This window comes from Cornus florida, unplaced genomic scaffold (genome assembly GCF_030987335.1).
Source record: "Cornus florida cultivar Cherokee Brave unplaced genomic scaffold, ASM3098733v1 CherokeeBrave_3.0.0_Hap2_Chr11, whole genome shotgun sequence".
NCBI lineage: Eukaryota > Viridiplantae > Streptophyta > Magnoliopsida > Cornales > Cornaceae > Cornus > Cornus florida.
In genome coordinates, this window is record NW_026775581.1 from 54,160,620 (window position 1) to 54,177,339 (window position 16,720).

At 36.6% G+C, this 16,720-nt stretch overlaps 1 pseudogene; it reads right to left on the reverse strand.

Annotated features, from left to right (window-relative positions):
- Positions 1 to 1,202: 1,202 nt before the first annotated feature.
- On the reverse strand, positions 1,203 to 6,464 carry LOC132285645 (zinc finger protein NUTCRACKER-like; annotated as a pseudogene).
- Positions 6,465 to 16,720: the final 10,256 nt, after the last annotated feature.

A 16,720-nucleotide genomic window follows, 5' to 3' on the forward strand; every position in this document is an offset into this window, starting at 1 on the left:
AAATTACTTTTCTTTAGGTACAGTTTTCTTAACCCCCAAATGAGCAATAATAGAAAGCCAGACAATTGATCTGGGGAATTATCTGCTGAAAAGTATGTGGAACTTTTAAGGACTGCTACTAGTAATCACTAGAGCATAACATTGTGACTATACTAACCACAATCAACTTCATACATAAATATACAGGATATAATGTGGAGGACCAACAAACATGCTTGTTTGAACGGCTGTTGTAAAGGCCAAATTTGGCTTCCAGCTGTCTGAAGAGGATATCATTCACATTCCCTTTTATCAAAAGAGCAAATGAAATCCAACCATGGACATTGTCCGTCCAGTTTGCAGCTTTCTTGATTGTGTGGAAACCCTAGTTTTTTGGGAAACAGGAACACTAGGAGAACGAATGTCAGTACACTTGATGACAGCCATTTCCTTCTTTCTCTCTTTATTGCATGTCACGTACCTTATCTTTTATAGTAGTTCTAATCATGCAACAAAAAGCATACAAATGAGGAGGCCGGTGCAAGAATATGGCCTCTTTTTCTCTTTCTTCTTTATTTTCTTTTCCTTTTCATCTGTTTTCTCCTTTATACTGTCGGTAGATACTACCCACAATAGACACACCTAAACATGCTACAAAAACAGTCCTGAAAAATGAAAACAAAACTAAAAAACAAAGTAGAAGAAAAAATAAATGTTGTATGAAAGTGTCTAGAGACTCGGGGTTATTATTATTGAGTCTTTAAGTTTGAATCTTGGTTCAAGCAATATCCGTAATTTGTATGTGATTGTGATTCCTGAGTTTATGGCGTAACTACAAGTCCAAATGGCATCTGGTTGGAACGATCCTCATTAAACATTAGGGAAAAAAAGAAAAAAGAAAAAAAAAAAAAAACTTAAAAGTTTTCAAGCTCAGTTTGATTAGAGTTAATGCATAGGGAAAAAGTTACTCATTTGAGTCTAAGTAGAGTTGAAAAGCAAAATGACAAGCAAGATGATAAGAGGTGATTTAATGGAATTGCTTTGGAAAAAATAATCATCGAGATCACCTTTCAAAAAAAAAAAAAAAAAACATTAATCATAGAGGTGGCTTGATTTAATGGAATTGACTCAAAAACAAATAATTATAGAGGTCCCTTATAGATACTATATAGGTGTACCTTAAATTGGATTCAAGACTAGAAGCCTTTGCAGTCTGATATAAAGGCTATGTCAGTAGTTGATAACATTATTATAAGACCTATAATGCTGAAAGATTAAAAGGATATTAAAGATCATCAAGGAGAAAATCTTTTCATTTATGGGTGGGGGTAATATGAAGCCTTCTATTGACTTCCCTCACTTTCTTGCATTTGTTAAAGGCTTATAGCTAATACAATGATTCTTGCTATCTACAAGTTTGCATGGTTGAACAAAAAAGAGCTACATATATATTTTATTCAGTAGGCTAAGCCTTTCTTTGCCACTAGATTTCTCTTTCAACACCATTTTGAGAGGATTAAAACCACCACAAAAGATGAAACATTGCAATAATGGAGTTGAAAAGAACTTCTTCCTTTGCCCCCACTACTTACCTTTTTTATTTTTATTTTTTTATTTTTTTATATCAAAAACAAAAGCCACTACATTAAAGGATCACAGCTTTCAGGAGGAAATATGCAGAGATCTCCTCTCCTTCTTCAGCTTTTGAATAGTTTTACTAAACACATTTTTAGCTCCCATCAAGCACTGCTACCTTTTCCCTCTCTGCAAAGTTCACACACTAATCTCTCTCACTCTCTCTCTCTTCCCAACTTCAATTTCTATTTTGCTTTCCAAGTTCCAACAGAGAAGCAATTCATGAAATTTCCATATGATCAAATCCATCCATTAATTGATGGTGGGTGGCAGATGGATAGCATACCAACACCCAAAAAGTCCCTAGTTTTCCCTCCTGTACCATCTTCATTCTGCACATTTCGACGCTTTGAGGGGTACATCTGCAACTGATTCAAAGTGAATATATCATTTACTGAGCTCTCCAAATCAGTAGTTCTAAGATTAGTGGATATAGGGTTTGTACTACAATACAATCCACAATACTTGTTCCCATCTTGAACTTGAATATTGTTATTGCACTTCAATCCAAAGCTTCCTAGGAATGATGTATCAGTACCTGAAGTTGCTCCAATTTAGGCAGCTTTTTGCAGTAGAGCTGTTGCTGACATGTTCGCTGTAGGTGTTTGATGAGAGCAATGTTGGGTGCTGTACAATGAAGGAACACTTACAGAATGACTTTCACCATTCTTAACATTGCTCAAGTGAAGTAAAGGGCTTGTTATTGGTTCATCATTCGTCGAATGTTTGCTTCCCATCACCCAATTCAGTTGATATTCAGGTGGTGAAAGGTTTGAACAAGATACAATTGGATCATCATAAACTGCTCCTGAACTCACAGCCCCAATTTGATGTCTCTCTTGCAGATTAATATTGTCCTTTGCTTCATGACCTTGGGGTCCTTGGCCCGTCCATAATGAGAGGCCCCCTGTGGTTGGAATATCGATTGTTCTGTCACTGCCTGGAATTGGCTTGAAAATGGAAGACAGATGTTGTGCAATTCTAGGTCCCATAATATGATAATTGATTATATTGCTGGCAGTTGTGGCGTTGATGTCTGATGTCGCATTAACTCTAGCCGTTTCTTCTGCTAAAGCATCACAAAAAGCTCTATGTGCGATCAACCTATCTCGCCTGCTCATATATAATCCGTAAACAATTAATCAATCTTAAAGAATCAAAACTAAAGATTCAAGCATGCATACAATAATAACCCAAAAATAATAGCTACATATAAGATGAAAAAGATTGTAGTATATAATTTTGGACATTTCGTACTCAAATTTATGTAGTTGACATAGGTATTGCAATCAGGCCACAGAAGTGGTCACGATTCAATTAAGAAAAGCAACAAAAAGAGTATCATTATTATTGTGAAAATAAACAGTACCCATAGGAATCCTAATTAACTTAAAAGAAGACATTTCAGGGTATGTAAATCAAGAATATCATGTCTAGTTTTAAACAATATAATTGTCTTCACTCTGGCCGCCTATATATATATCCTTTCTCTAGCTCTGAGAGAAAGAGGGGTCATCCTACTTCCTGTAAATTAAAATGAAGATAGCAGTCAAAAGAAATAAAATAAAATAAATACTCTCTCAAGCGTCATTATTCTCCTTAATTTTTGTTCTTTGCAGGTGATGGAATGATACTTTTATATATTTCTTTGAACTGTTATTCTGAAAACGTACTATATAAAGAACTAGCTAGTACAGCAATTACGTACCTTGAAAGTATATTCCCACAGTCACATTTGTATTCTCTAGTGCCACAAGTTTTTGTGTGTGCTTTCCAGTCTGACTGCACTGCATGTCGCTTTGAGCACTTCTCACACTTCCACTTCTTCTCCCCATGCTTTCGACAGAAGTGCTTCTTTATACCAGTAGGGTCTCCAAGAGCCCTGGAGGGGTGGTGATGGACACAGCTCTTTTCAGGGCACACATAAACGCGCTTCCTCACTTCTGTGCTGGTTCTTTGCTTGAGCTTCCATGGAAGATTATGTCCACGGCGATGTAATTGCAAGTTTTGATCCCTTTGGAACCCTTTTCCACAAATCTCACACAAGAACCTGTTGGGGGCCATTAGAGTTTTTGGTGACAAGGCAATGACTTCGGCTTCAGGATCTGTATGTAATGAATTATCCATTAATATATATAATCTTGAATATTCATATATGGATATACTCATGATGGTGACAAAGCTAGACAGAAAGAAAGAAAGTTACAAGAAAAGCTATTTTTGATTGAAAATTTTAAGACACAGACTTTCCTCGAGCTCCTGGGAGGTTCCTCTTCTTCTTTATGGTGGGAGGATTCGATCCACCATTTCGGTTTTGAATAAAACCATTTGGAATTGCTTCTTCTGCCATTTTCTCTTAACATATTCACTGTCTGGTTCAATCTACAGAGAAAATATAATCCCATTAAAGCAGAAGTCTATATACAAGTTTTAGAGATGAAAATATGTGAAAAACAGAAAGATACCTTTTGTTATGGTGGCCACAGAACCTGATATATGGAAACTTAGCTCTCTCTCTTTCTCTCTCTCTCTCTCTCAAACACATATAAAGGGAAGTATCAGAAGAGAACCTTCATGTTAAGGTCTGAATCAGTAGCTGAAAAATTAGTAGAAGTCTCTTTCATTTGTTGTAGTCTTTTAACTGCTTTTGGTTAGAATAGATATATACAGTAGTAGTATACTGTAATATATGGATTGATAAGAGGCGGTGAAAAGTTAAAGTTGGAAGGGAGAGGAAGGGTTGAAGGGGAGGTGGCCAAAGAAACCCTCAAAGGTGCATGATGACACATGTGATGATGTCGATCTGGGAAAAGTGAAGCTTCATGCCTTTCCCATTGGAATATTGTTGGTGAAATGCCACATTTTCCGATCAAGTATTACGGATCATGTTCTTTACTCTTGCAGACCGTACTTATAGTTCATTCAACAACAATTTGACCGGACATGTGAATTAAAATCTGTGTGTACTAACTAGAGAGGAAGTGTTGGAGAATATCATTATAGTAGCTATGTAAGCCTTGACACAATATAGATGGTAGTAATTCATTGGAGTGATTTTAGGAATCTTTCATCAGTATAATTCTCATATTTATCACCTGTTTGTATTCTTTCACCTATAAATAAAGGTTGTCATTGTAAACAAAATTACGAGAGCATTTAATGAAAGAGAAGTAGCTATTTGGGCTTTGTGTGCCGGCAGATTCTTGTGTTGTTCATGTAATGACCTGGACCCGAGGGTCCAAACCGCTAACCGGGTCCTTACCCAAACCCGAGGTCAATTAAGGACATTACCGTCTTTTTCTATGTCAATACATAATATACGTGTCATCCCAGGGTTTAAATAATAATAATAATAATAATAATAAAATGAGATTATAGTTACAAAATATGTCAAGACAGTTCACTAACCCATCAAAACTTATGGGGGAGCATCGTCCACCACTTCCTTTCCATGTCCTAAAAAAAATGTTAAAATAATGGGGTGAGTATAAAACTCTGTAGGAAGCGTCTAAGACACACCTATTATGACCCTGTGAATCCAAACAATGAATAGGAATAAGGGAAACGGGGTCATGCTATGCTGAGGAGAACTTAGCAACGAAATCAACAACCACGGATCAAAGTCGTAATGAACCATGATATCCAATGAGATGCAATGTCATGCAATGTCGCTCCCCATTTTCAAAATCTGTTCCATTTCCTCACTTTTCGAACCGTTAATGTAACCCGTCCCTCGGTAGCCCCTCGGCAACACGAGAGAAGGATTGACTACTGTCCCTAACCCTTGGTAATCCCGCGGCGTCATTTGGTGTCCAGATAGCTCAACCACGCCAGAGCGATCTCCCTAATTCCCTTTAAACTACATTAACGCCACAGACCCTCGGTACTCCCTTGGCGTCCTGGTTTTTCACAAAACCATTTAATTTCAAAATCCTTTCCCAAATTCATTTTCTATTGCATTATGAAACAACTTTTTCCCATTTCATGCCTAATGATAAATACATGAAATGTCACATGTTATCCAATGTCAATATATAATTATACGCAGTTTATTAACATCATGCTCGCAAGTTTATAATATATTCTCACACCAAGTCATATTCTCAAATATAACTTTATAAATAAATAAAGCATAAAGATAATTCAACTAAACATTTATATTTCATCACAATTCATTTAAATATACAACTTTTCACATACAACACATAAAAAAACCTCACCATGCTTCATTTACATATAGATTTCAAATTACCATAATAATATTCAAAATTTAGTGAACAATTCAACAATTTATATAAAGAAAATTCACAAAGGGTAAAGAAATTGTAACTTAGACACCCCTACCTCAAATGAGAAAAAACCCCCAATTTATGCCCAATTTTTGAAATCCCTAGGCCAAAAATGAACTTTGCTCCGATCAAACTTTAGGCCTCGACGCGCTCATTGACTTTGCTTTAAGTGGCAAGATGAAATTCCAAATAGAATTGTGTAGATCAGGCCTGAAAAAGAATTACTCCTCATTTGATTCTTAAGTTTCCACCTTTCCATGAACTCTCGGCCTCTGCTCTGTCTGTGCTTCTCAAATTTTCTCTCTCTCTCAGTATAAATTTACAGACTCAAAACACCTTTAATTAAAGGCACAATGTCAACTGCTCACCATAAAAAAAAATAAGGCCATATGATTAAAAACCCAAAAGCATTTTGGCCACAATTCTCCTAGTGGGTCCCACCCCAGTTACTTTTCCTTCTTTTCTTTTTTTTTTTTTTTTTTTTTTTTTTTTTTTTCTTTCTTGTTCCTTCTTATCTCTCTCGGCTGGCAGCCACCTGCTCTTTCCTTTATCTAATTCACAACATATATATATATATATACAACAAAAATCAAAACCCATTAACTTCATTAGGTGGGCCCCACAATAACGTCACCATTTTCTTCTTTCTTTTTCCCACCAAATTCGGCAGCCACCTTATCCCTTCAGAAGCTGCAATATATATATATATATATAATTGCAACAAAAATCAAACTAACCCATTAAATAATTCAAATGGGTAAACCTCCAAATTAAAATTAAATACTCAACTTGACCACTAAAAATTATGAAATAAATATAATTTAAAATCCTACGAATTTAGGCTGTCACAACCCCCGTGCACAAAAACTCCGGTAGTGAGTCCCACCTGGGACCTCCCGGCCCTAAAAATAGAAAAATGCCCACGAAATATCTGAAAATTCCAAAAATGAAAAATGATTAAAAATTGTAAACATTACATTCTACCATCCTTAAAAGATTTCGTCCTCGAAATCTACCCTCCTTAAAGAAGGAGGCCCACAGCCATACACCTTCTCGAGAAACACCTAATAAGACCACAAAACTATAAGCTCGCTATCCTTATTGCCTTTGACACCGGACGTCAGTAAGCAATCACACACCATTACCACTAATACACAATGCTCACCACCTTATGAGGGTGCTCATCACTCATAACATCAAAACACAAGACCAATTGGATTTCACACCCGACTCAAAATGGATATCGGTCCATTCTAGACTGCCACGCAAGGCATTCGGAGCCCGAAAGAAGAACGGTCATAAGATCCTTAAACATAACAACATTCGATCTCTACTCGTCCTTTAAAAGACACACAAACCCCATACAAAGAATCCCGTCCATTACATAATCAAGCTCAAACCCAAACCTGCACATCCTTATCTGACCAAACACTCACTATCTAACGTATAGTTACACCATCACATAACTATACTATATGACAATCATCACACTTAACAACTTTAAGATGACTAAATAACATATCTCCCAACGACTACATAATTATGAGTCACCAGAATAATAAAACGTACTATCCTGTACCTAGGACATAAATCCTCAAAACAAGATCTTCAATAATCAACAATTATACCGCAAACCCTTTATCGGACACTTAGTCCCACTTAACTTACCTCGTCACCCGAGACAAACCACCCGAATCCACACTGACACACTGACACAACGCGCAACACCTTGCTCTCATTGTCGCTAACGAGTCAAAACAATCATTGACCTTTGACCCGACATCATGCTAAAGAGAGACTGATTCAGGAGCAATTATTAGCCAGGCCATTCTCATCATCGATCCGGTCTCAACACAGACAAAGTTCCTGTCCTTAGGTCTAAACCTCAAACATAGTCTCACACAGTTCACAAGACAATCATGAGATCCATTCACTATCAATCCATCGTTCTACGTAACCACAACGACTATACAGTCACATACATACTCTAAAAATCCTAATCATGCCTTGATCATAACAAGCTAAAAGCAACATAGCACCGAATACCATAATTATCGACTAGCCTAAAAGCTCTCCGGTTACCTCATAACACCCACGCTAGGTAGACAACTCCATAACATCATTCGATTCAATTATTACCTCATCAAACACACAATACAACTATTTCATGCCTAAAACCTCAAAACCAAAATCAATCATTCCCATTATTCCTCAACGGAATCCCACATTCACTTTCTCTAATCACGTAATTCTAAGGTGACATCGACACTTGTCCTCAAGACACTGCTCAAATCAGACATCTATAAAAACATTCGAGTACATGGCTCACATCACATCACCTAACCATCCTCAAACTTATAGTTCACAACACACCCCTAGCCATCAGTGCTAGTACCAGACACCGAAAATACACAATCCCTATCTTGTAACTCGTGCCTCATATACCACTGGTCAAGACCACTCTCAAAACAAGCACCACCAAAACCAAATACCTCACATCCCTCTGCGGGAGTGAGTCAACCCATACAACCAAACCTTTACTGGTGAACTCTAACAGCGTAGCAAACCACACACGAGTCCGTCCATCCGCGGACACGCACAACTCCTAGATGAATGACAAGACATACGACAAACGGCATCCTTGTTAGGACTAGAACAAACAGAAAGGGTAACGAACCCGCTCTCACAAGATACTGACAACTCGCACTTGAATGCACCTGACACCCTGTCACATGCTGTTCATCAATCGTCCAACCGTGGACACCCAATCTCACCTGAGACGAAATGAACTCCCTACGCATAAGGAGGTGAACTAACCGAATACCCGTATAGAACTATGAACTTAAATCTAAGCAATCTTGTCACTAACGGACCATCAAACACAATCAATACTGGAACCTCGCACACACTACTCCGTAACACCTATGCTAACCAAAACCAATCAGATAAGAGCACCAACGCTCACGGTACACTAACACTAGAAACAATCACAACCCTTCGGACACCGCGTCCCATTCCATCTGGAACCCGTTACTCCCAAATGACAATCTTTATGCTATAAAATGACACTTTATCACCCGTTCCATCTCTACCTTCCTAGACAATACTACCTCGATCATTGTGCACACAAGACCTGTGACCTTAGTCACAACAACCCATTGACTCGCCAAAAGAAAAAGATGCCTATCTGGCAACATCGTCCTCATTAGCTCTAAAAGACTAAACAGTCCACAATCACCTCGACTAGAGCATAACCCCATCACCTACCTGACAACACACAACAAACAACTCACAATCTCTAATCCGTCCTTGGATCATACCTTAAACTATTTTGCTCATAAGTACTAAACATTACGCCATAACGCCTCTACCACCATTATTTCCAAACAACAATTCAAACCTATCGTCCCACCGGACCATTAAGCCACTACTAAACAATTCTTCCTCAAACATCCTTAAGATAACACCATTATGACAAAAAAATAAACATTACTCTCAATACTCCCCATTATATACCACTGGGATAGAACCCTTACACAGCAATGCCATGCTGACAAATCCCAAAGAAAAGGAATGAGCACATAAACCAGAATGCACAACACCCAACTGTCTCCTCAGAAGCATTAACACAATAAGCCACTAACACTTAACTGGTTACTCCGACCATTCTCCCCAATACTCAACCAAAGAAACCTTACGCCTTAGCGTCAACACCATCACTTTCCTTCTTTACTATTCCTTAGAACACCCTTGGCCCCGACAAAGTCAAATGGGATTACCAGTTAAGCCTACGGGATCACCCTCGTCCCAATCATTTCAAATCTGACAGTCTATCTCTTGCATCCTCAAACACCCAACACTATCACCTGATACTCCAAACACACCCGGAATACAACTCTAGCCCACAACTTCTAATTTTCAAAATACAATCTATTTAGTATACAATACCTATCATCTATCACTTCATCCGCAAACGACCAAGCACTTCCTTACTACCTACCTTATCGTGCAATCCTGCACCACACAGCTAAAACTGACCACAATACACCACCGCGAGACTCTCTTGACAACCGTGCCAACCTATAATCCCATTCATCAACTGAGCCATGTAATCAACTCATCGAGAGTCAATGTAATACCCCTAATTTTAAAAGGATAGTCTCGGCATTTTTATTTTGGTTTTTATTGCATTTTTGTTTCATTAATTGAATATTTGCTAATTGTTTGATTATTTTATTAGTTATGTTATTTAATTGTTTAATTGTGTATGTAATTGTATTTGTTTGCTAAGTGGTTGTTAATTGATTAATTGTATTTTTATTTATTTATATTGAAAATTACTTGTTTTAATTGGATTTAATTAGTGTAATAGTTAATTTAAATGGAATTAATTGGATTAAGTTAGTATTGTTAATTAATTAGGGTTTTTGTCAGTTAAGGGTCACGTATTAGCCGATTTAGCTTACAATTATAATTGTTTTCTTTTCCTTCTCGGATCTTAATTAGAATTATGGTTGTATGTTTCTAAGTTTATAAATATATCATTACGTTGGCTTAGGGTTGTAAAAACAAAACACAGAAACATAAACCTAAATTTTGTTTACGTAAAGAGAGGGTTAGGAGAACAGAGGCACCGTTAGGGCTACCAAGGAGGAAGGAGAGGTATTGTTATGGATTTAAACCAAAGCAATAGGAGGGATAGTAAATAGACATCGTCAAAAAGCTTAGGAAGACGACGACAAGGTTTTGATTCCAAAACCACACAGGCAAGTTCTTTTCTTTTTCTCTCCCGTTGGCCTATGTTTTGTGCATACCTATATAGTCTCTAGGATTTTAATTGAACGTTAACTGAATCTTGCATAACTAGTTTATGTTAAATTAATCGACTGTATGTGTTTTAATTTAATATATAACTGTTATTGCAAGTTGCAGTTCAAGGTCCGTGTTAAACCATAATGAATCGGTAGCGGTTTTAATCACTGTAATTAATTCCAACTATTGTAAACAAATCATTGGGATGCTACTGGGTATAAATAAGACTTTTAGGTTCAGTATTCAAGAGGAACAAAAGAGTTGGAGGTGGCTGGAGATTAAAAAGAGGAGGAGAGAGCCGGCTCCAGGAGGTTGGGAGCCAGCTCCCCCCATGATAGAGCCAGCTCCAAGGGCTAGGGAGCCGGCTCCAAGGACAATTAAGCTTGCTCTCAAGTTTTAAGAGCAAGCTCTGATGTTTTGATGCGTTATACGTTTGTTCGTGTGCACTGTTTGGACGATTTAAGTGTTTTGAACTGTTCTGGAAGTATACTGGGGGTGTTTAACATTTAATTTATGTGTTATTAAAAGCTCTCATGGCATAGTTTATACATTGATGATAATAGAATGAACAGTATGAAATTAAGCAACTATGCATGCTGTTTACGGATGGAAATGATTTAATTGCCTAATTTTAATATAGCGATTTAATGGATTATAGCATGATGTTAAATCTTGTTTTAGGTGCACAGTAGGGTCATTTATTTATCAGACTTGACCTATGCATATTCTGAAATTTTAATTGCCGAAAGATTAAACTCGTTTTTGTGATTACATGGATTAAGGCTAGGATGTTAACCGCTGAGTTATTATACACTATTCCGCAATTACCTAGATCACGGTTTTGGACTTTAGTTGCTAAACTGCTATTTATAATTCTGGAGTTAAATTGCTGAACTAATACTTAGGTTCTGTAATTTACATGGAAGTTAACCTGGATTTTTAATTGAGGAATTAATAGCTTATATTATGTCAATTACCTGGATTTATGTGTTGAATTTTAATTGTTGAATTGATGTATTAAATTCTGTCAATTATCTGGATATTGTGGATTGTATGCACCGGTATAGGACGGTGGCATATTAGGGATGGTTTAGCTCAAATGCTAAGACCTGCCGTATTGGAATAAAGGAATGGATTGTAAAGTATTGATCCTAATTATACTTAAGTCAAATCAACCGAGTAAGTTGAATGACTACCTGGATTAGTTGTTAATTGTGGTTAAGTCAGATTAACTACATAAGTTAAGTAAGTAACTAAATTATAAAGCTTATGTCAGATCAACAAAGAATTAAATGACATACTCTGGTTTTGGATGGATTTTAAATATATGATTATGGTACCACGATATGAGCTTAAGTCTCAGAGTCGTTGGTTAGGGTGCGTATATGCAATGGATGCGTAGCTGGCTATGATTGTTGAGGTGTACTCTGTTAGGTCTAGGTACTCATGCCTACTTTTGGGTGCGTTTTTGCATGTTGCCTTCTATTCAAGTTAAGACCCCCTTTGTAGTTCAGTGAATGTCCCTTAGTTATATATATATATATGGACTAGATAGCTATTGTGAGATATTTAGGATGTATCTGTATACCGGGTCATTGTATGGATTGCAGTTAGATTAGAAATTGTTCGTGGGCCTTACCCACTCTTATATTTTTCAGGTATCAGATGGTTCCAGTCTTAGGGCTTGATCGAGCTGAGCAGAGACGGTCATTCACTCTACTAACGACGTAGGATTTCATTTCATGTTTTCGATTTAGATTTTATCTTCAATTGTTTACTTATCGTCTGAGATTTTATTTAGGGGTACACTAGATGGATTCTCGAGTTGTACTCTTGGAGGTTTTGGAGAGTTGGATTATATTTTTAATCATTATTATTTGAGGATTTGATATTTAGAATTCTTCCGGATTTAATATTTATTTCTTAAAACTTTTATATTCTGTGTTCGTTTATATATTAATTGGTTGATATTCCCTTGGGTTTGGGCTTGGCTTGATCAACCCATGTCTCGGATTCGAGGGGTATCACAGTCAATTACCAGCAACACGCTCCTGTAGCTCTTCAAAATGGGAATCACCCTTTGACAAACCAATCTCTAAAACAGACTCTTACAAGACCACGAAATGATCCACATTTTGCAATCGGTCCTACATCACCCTAGACCTACAAATTCCAACAAATCCCCTCAATAACCATAACCAACACGCTTCCTTAGACTGTACCAAAATACTTGAAATATATGTCTATAACCCACAGACTACACTCGTGACTTAAGCAATCCCTATCACACCCACCACAAATCGGTTCAACAAGAACCTCTGCACCAAACTATGACCCAAGTCACAAACACTAACCTCCTAAGGTCATATATTTCTCCCACAAAACTCTCACTCCGTACACCTGACCTCCACGGTCACAAGAACCCATACACCAATGCATGAAACTCATATACAATATAGACAATGTGCCATGAAATACGAGCCCGCTCTAGAGTCATGCTCTAAGCACCGCACAAAATGTAACAAAAAGATTAGAATGATTACACACCAAATAGCTCAATCCATGAGCTAGAAGTCCACGCCATTCGTTCGATAAGAACCGGCACCCAAAACAACCGTAGAACAACCGAGCTCCTCGCCTACTCAGGTCAAACTCACACAACCATCCATGTCGCAACAAGTATTGTACTATACTAGTAATCATCTCGTGCTCAACCACATTCTCTTATACATGCATACATATGTATATAATAACTGAAATAAATGCCTTAACACTCGTGTCCTATCCCATCAATTTAAACAACGAGTCCATTAAATCATTATGTGAAAATAAACTTCCCGTTCATCATTGTCATATTTCCACAATTAACATGTTTTCAATTATTTATACATTTCATTGTTATAGCCATATAACACACATTTTAGCAATTAAACACGTAAGCATGTGAACACTTAGCAAATAAGCATGTCTTTTAAAACCGTAAACACATAAGCAATTAAGCAGTTAGACATGCTTTTCAATCAATTAAATATCTTAACACATAAGCATAAAAACATGCAATTCAACTTCTCATGCAATCTTAGATAGGCCTCTACCTGTCATCTTAATGGTATTCGAACCATTGCTCTGATACCAAATTTGTAACGACCCGGACCCAATGGTCCAAATCGCTAACCGGGTTCTTACCCGAACCTGAGGTCAACTAAGGACACTACCGTCTTTTCCTATGTCAATACATAATATATATACGTGTCATCCCAGGGTTTAAAAATAATAATAATAATAATAATAATAATAATAAAATGAGATTATAGCTATAAAATATGTCAAGACAGTCCACTAACCCATCAAAACCTATGGAGGAGCGTCGTCCACCACTTCTTTTCCGTGTCTTGAAAAAAATGTTAAAATAATGGGGTGAGCAAAAAGCTCAGTGGGAAGCGCCTAAGACACACCTCTTATAACACCGTGAATCCAAACAATGAATAGGAATAAGGGAAACGGGGTCATGCTATACCGGGGAGAACTTAGCAATGAAAACAACAACCACGGATCAAAGTCGTAATGAACCATGCTATGCAATGAGATGCAATGTCATGCAATGTCGCTCCCCATTTTCAAAATCTCTTCCATTTCCTCACTTTTCAAACCGTTAATATAGCCCATCCCTCAGTAGCCCCTCGGCGACATGAGAGAAGGATTGGCTACTGACCCTTGGTATCCCCGCGGCGTCATTTGGGGCCAGATAGCTCAACCACGCTAGGGTGATCTCCCTAGTTTCCTTTAGACTACATTAACGCCACGGACCCTCGGTACCCCTTTGGCGTCCGGGTTTTTCACAAAACCATTTAGTTTCAAAATCATTTCCCAAATTCATTTTCCATTGCTTTATGAAACAACTTTTTTCCATTTCATACCCAATGATAAATGCATAAAATGTTACATGTTATCCAATGTCAATATATAATTATATGCAGTTCATTAACATCATACTCACAAATTTATAATAAATTCTCACACCAAGTCATATTCTCATTCTTATCAAATATAACTTTATAAATAAATGAAGCATGAAGATAATTCAACTAAACATTTATATTTCATCACAATTCATTTAAACATACAACTTTTCACATACAACACACAAAAAAAACCTCACTATGCTTCATTTACTCATAGATTTCAAATAACCATAATAATATTTATAATTTAGTGAACAATTCAACAATTTATATAAAGAAAATTCACAAAGGGTAAAGAAATTGTAACTTATAAACCCTTACCTCAAATGAGAGAAAACCCCCAATTTATGCCCAATTTTTGAAATTCCTAGGCCAAAAATGAACTTTGCTCCGATCACAACGTAGGCCTCAACGCTCTTATTGACTTTGCTTTAAGTGGCAAGATTAAATTCCAAATAGAATTGTGTAGATTAAGCCTAAAAAATAATTACTCCTCATTTCATTCTTAAGTTTCCAAGCCTTCAGCCTTCCATGAATTCTCGGCCTCTGCTCTATCTGTGCTTCTCAAATTTTCTCTCTCTCTGAGTATAAATTTACAGACTCAAAACACCTTTAATTAAAGGCACAATGTCAACTGCTCACCATAAAAACAATATAAGGCCACGTGATTAAATTCTCCTAGTGGGTCCCGCCCCACTTATTTTTCCTTCTTTCCTTTTCTTTTTTTCTTTATTTTTCTTTTCTTTCTTTTTCGTTCTTATCTCTCTCGACTAGCAGGCACCTGCTCTCTCCTTTATCTAATTCACAATATATATATATATATATATATATATATGTGTGTGTGTGTGTGTGTGTGTGTGTGTGCACAACAAAAATAAAAACCCGTTAACTTCATTACGTGGGCCCCACAATCAGGGGCGGAGCCAGGAATTTGGTTCAGGGGGGGCATGTTAGTACTGATAAAATTTTTTTTTTCAAGCAGGCCGAAAATATAATAGTGTAATAAAAGTGTATTAGAGTAAGTGAATAAAAAATTAATAAGAAGAGAAAAAAGAAAAAGAAGGTTATTGCACATAAATTATGCATTAGTGCAAGAAAAAGAAATTTTTAAGAAGAAAAAGGAATTTTTTAAGAAGAAAATGAAATAAAAGGAAAAAAATGAAAGAGAATGCAAAAGTTTTGAAGATGATAAAAAGAAATTTGAAGAATAAGAAGGAAAATGAATAAAGAATTATAGACATTTTTAAAAATAGATAATTTTATGGGGATAATTTATAAATTTTATGAGGGTGTTTTATAAATATTTAGAAATTATACGCATAAAATAAAATAAAATTTAGTGAGTTCAAGGGTAAGGGAGCCATTTTATTAATTTTAGGGGGGGCATTATGTCAATTTTTAAAAATTTATGTATAAAAATATATATATATTCTAATAGGGCAGCATGTGCCCGGGGGGGCTGCCCCCCCTGGGCACATGCTGCCCCCGCCCATGCCCACAATAACATCACCATTTTCTTCTTTCTTTTTGCCCCCCAAATTCGGCTAGCCACCTTATCTCTTCAGAAGTTAAAGTGTGTGTGTGTGTATATATATATATATATATATATATATATATATATATTTATATATAATTGCAACAAAAATCAAACTAACCTTAAATAATTCAAATGGGTAAACCTCCAAATTAAAATTAAATACTCAACTTGACCACTAAAAATTATGAAATAAATATAATTTAAAATCCTACAAATTCGGATTGTCACAATCCCGTGCACAACAACTCCGATAGCGAGTCCGTCCTAGGACCTCCCGGTCCGAAAAACAGAAAAATGCCCTCGAAATATTTGATCAATTATTATAGATCATGTTCTTCGCTCTTGGAGACCCTACTTATAGTTCCTTCAACAACAATTTGTCCCAAGAAGTTTGTATTTAATTTCATGTTGGACACTTGCATTAAAATCTCTGTGTACTAACTTGAGAGGGTGTGTTTGAGAATATCATTATAGTAGCTATGTAAGCCTTGACACAATATAGATAG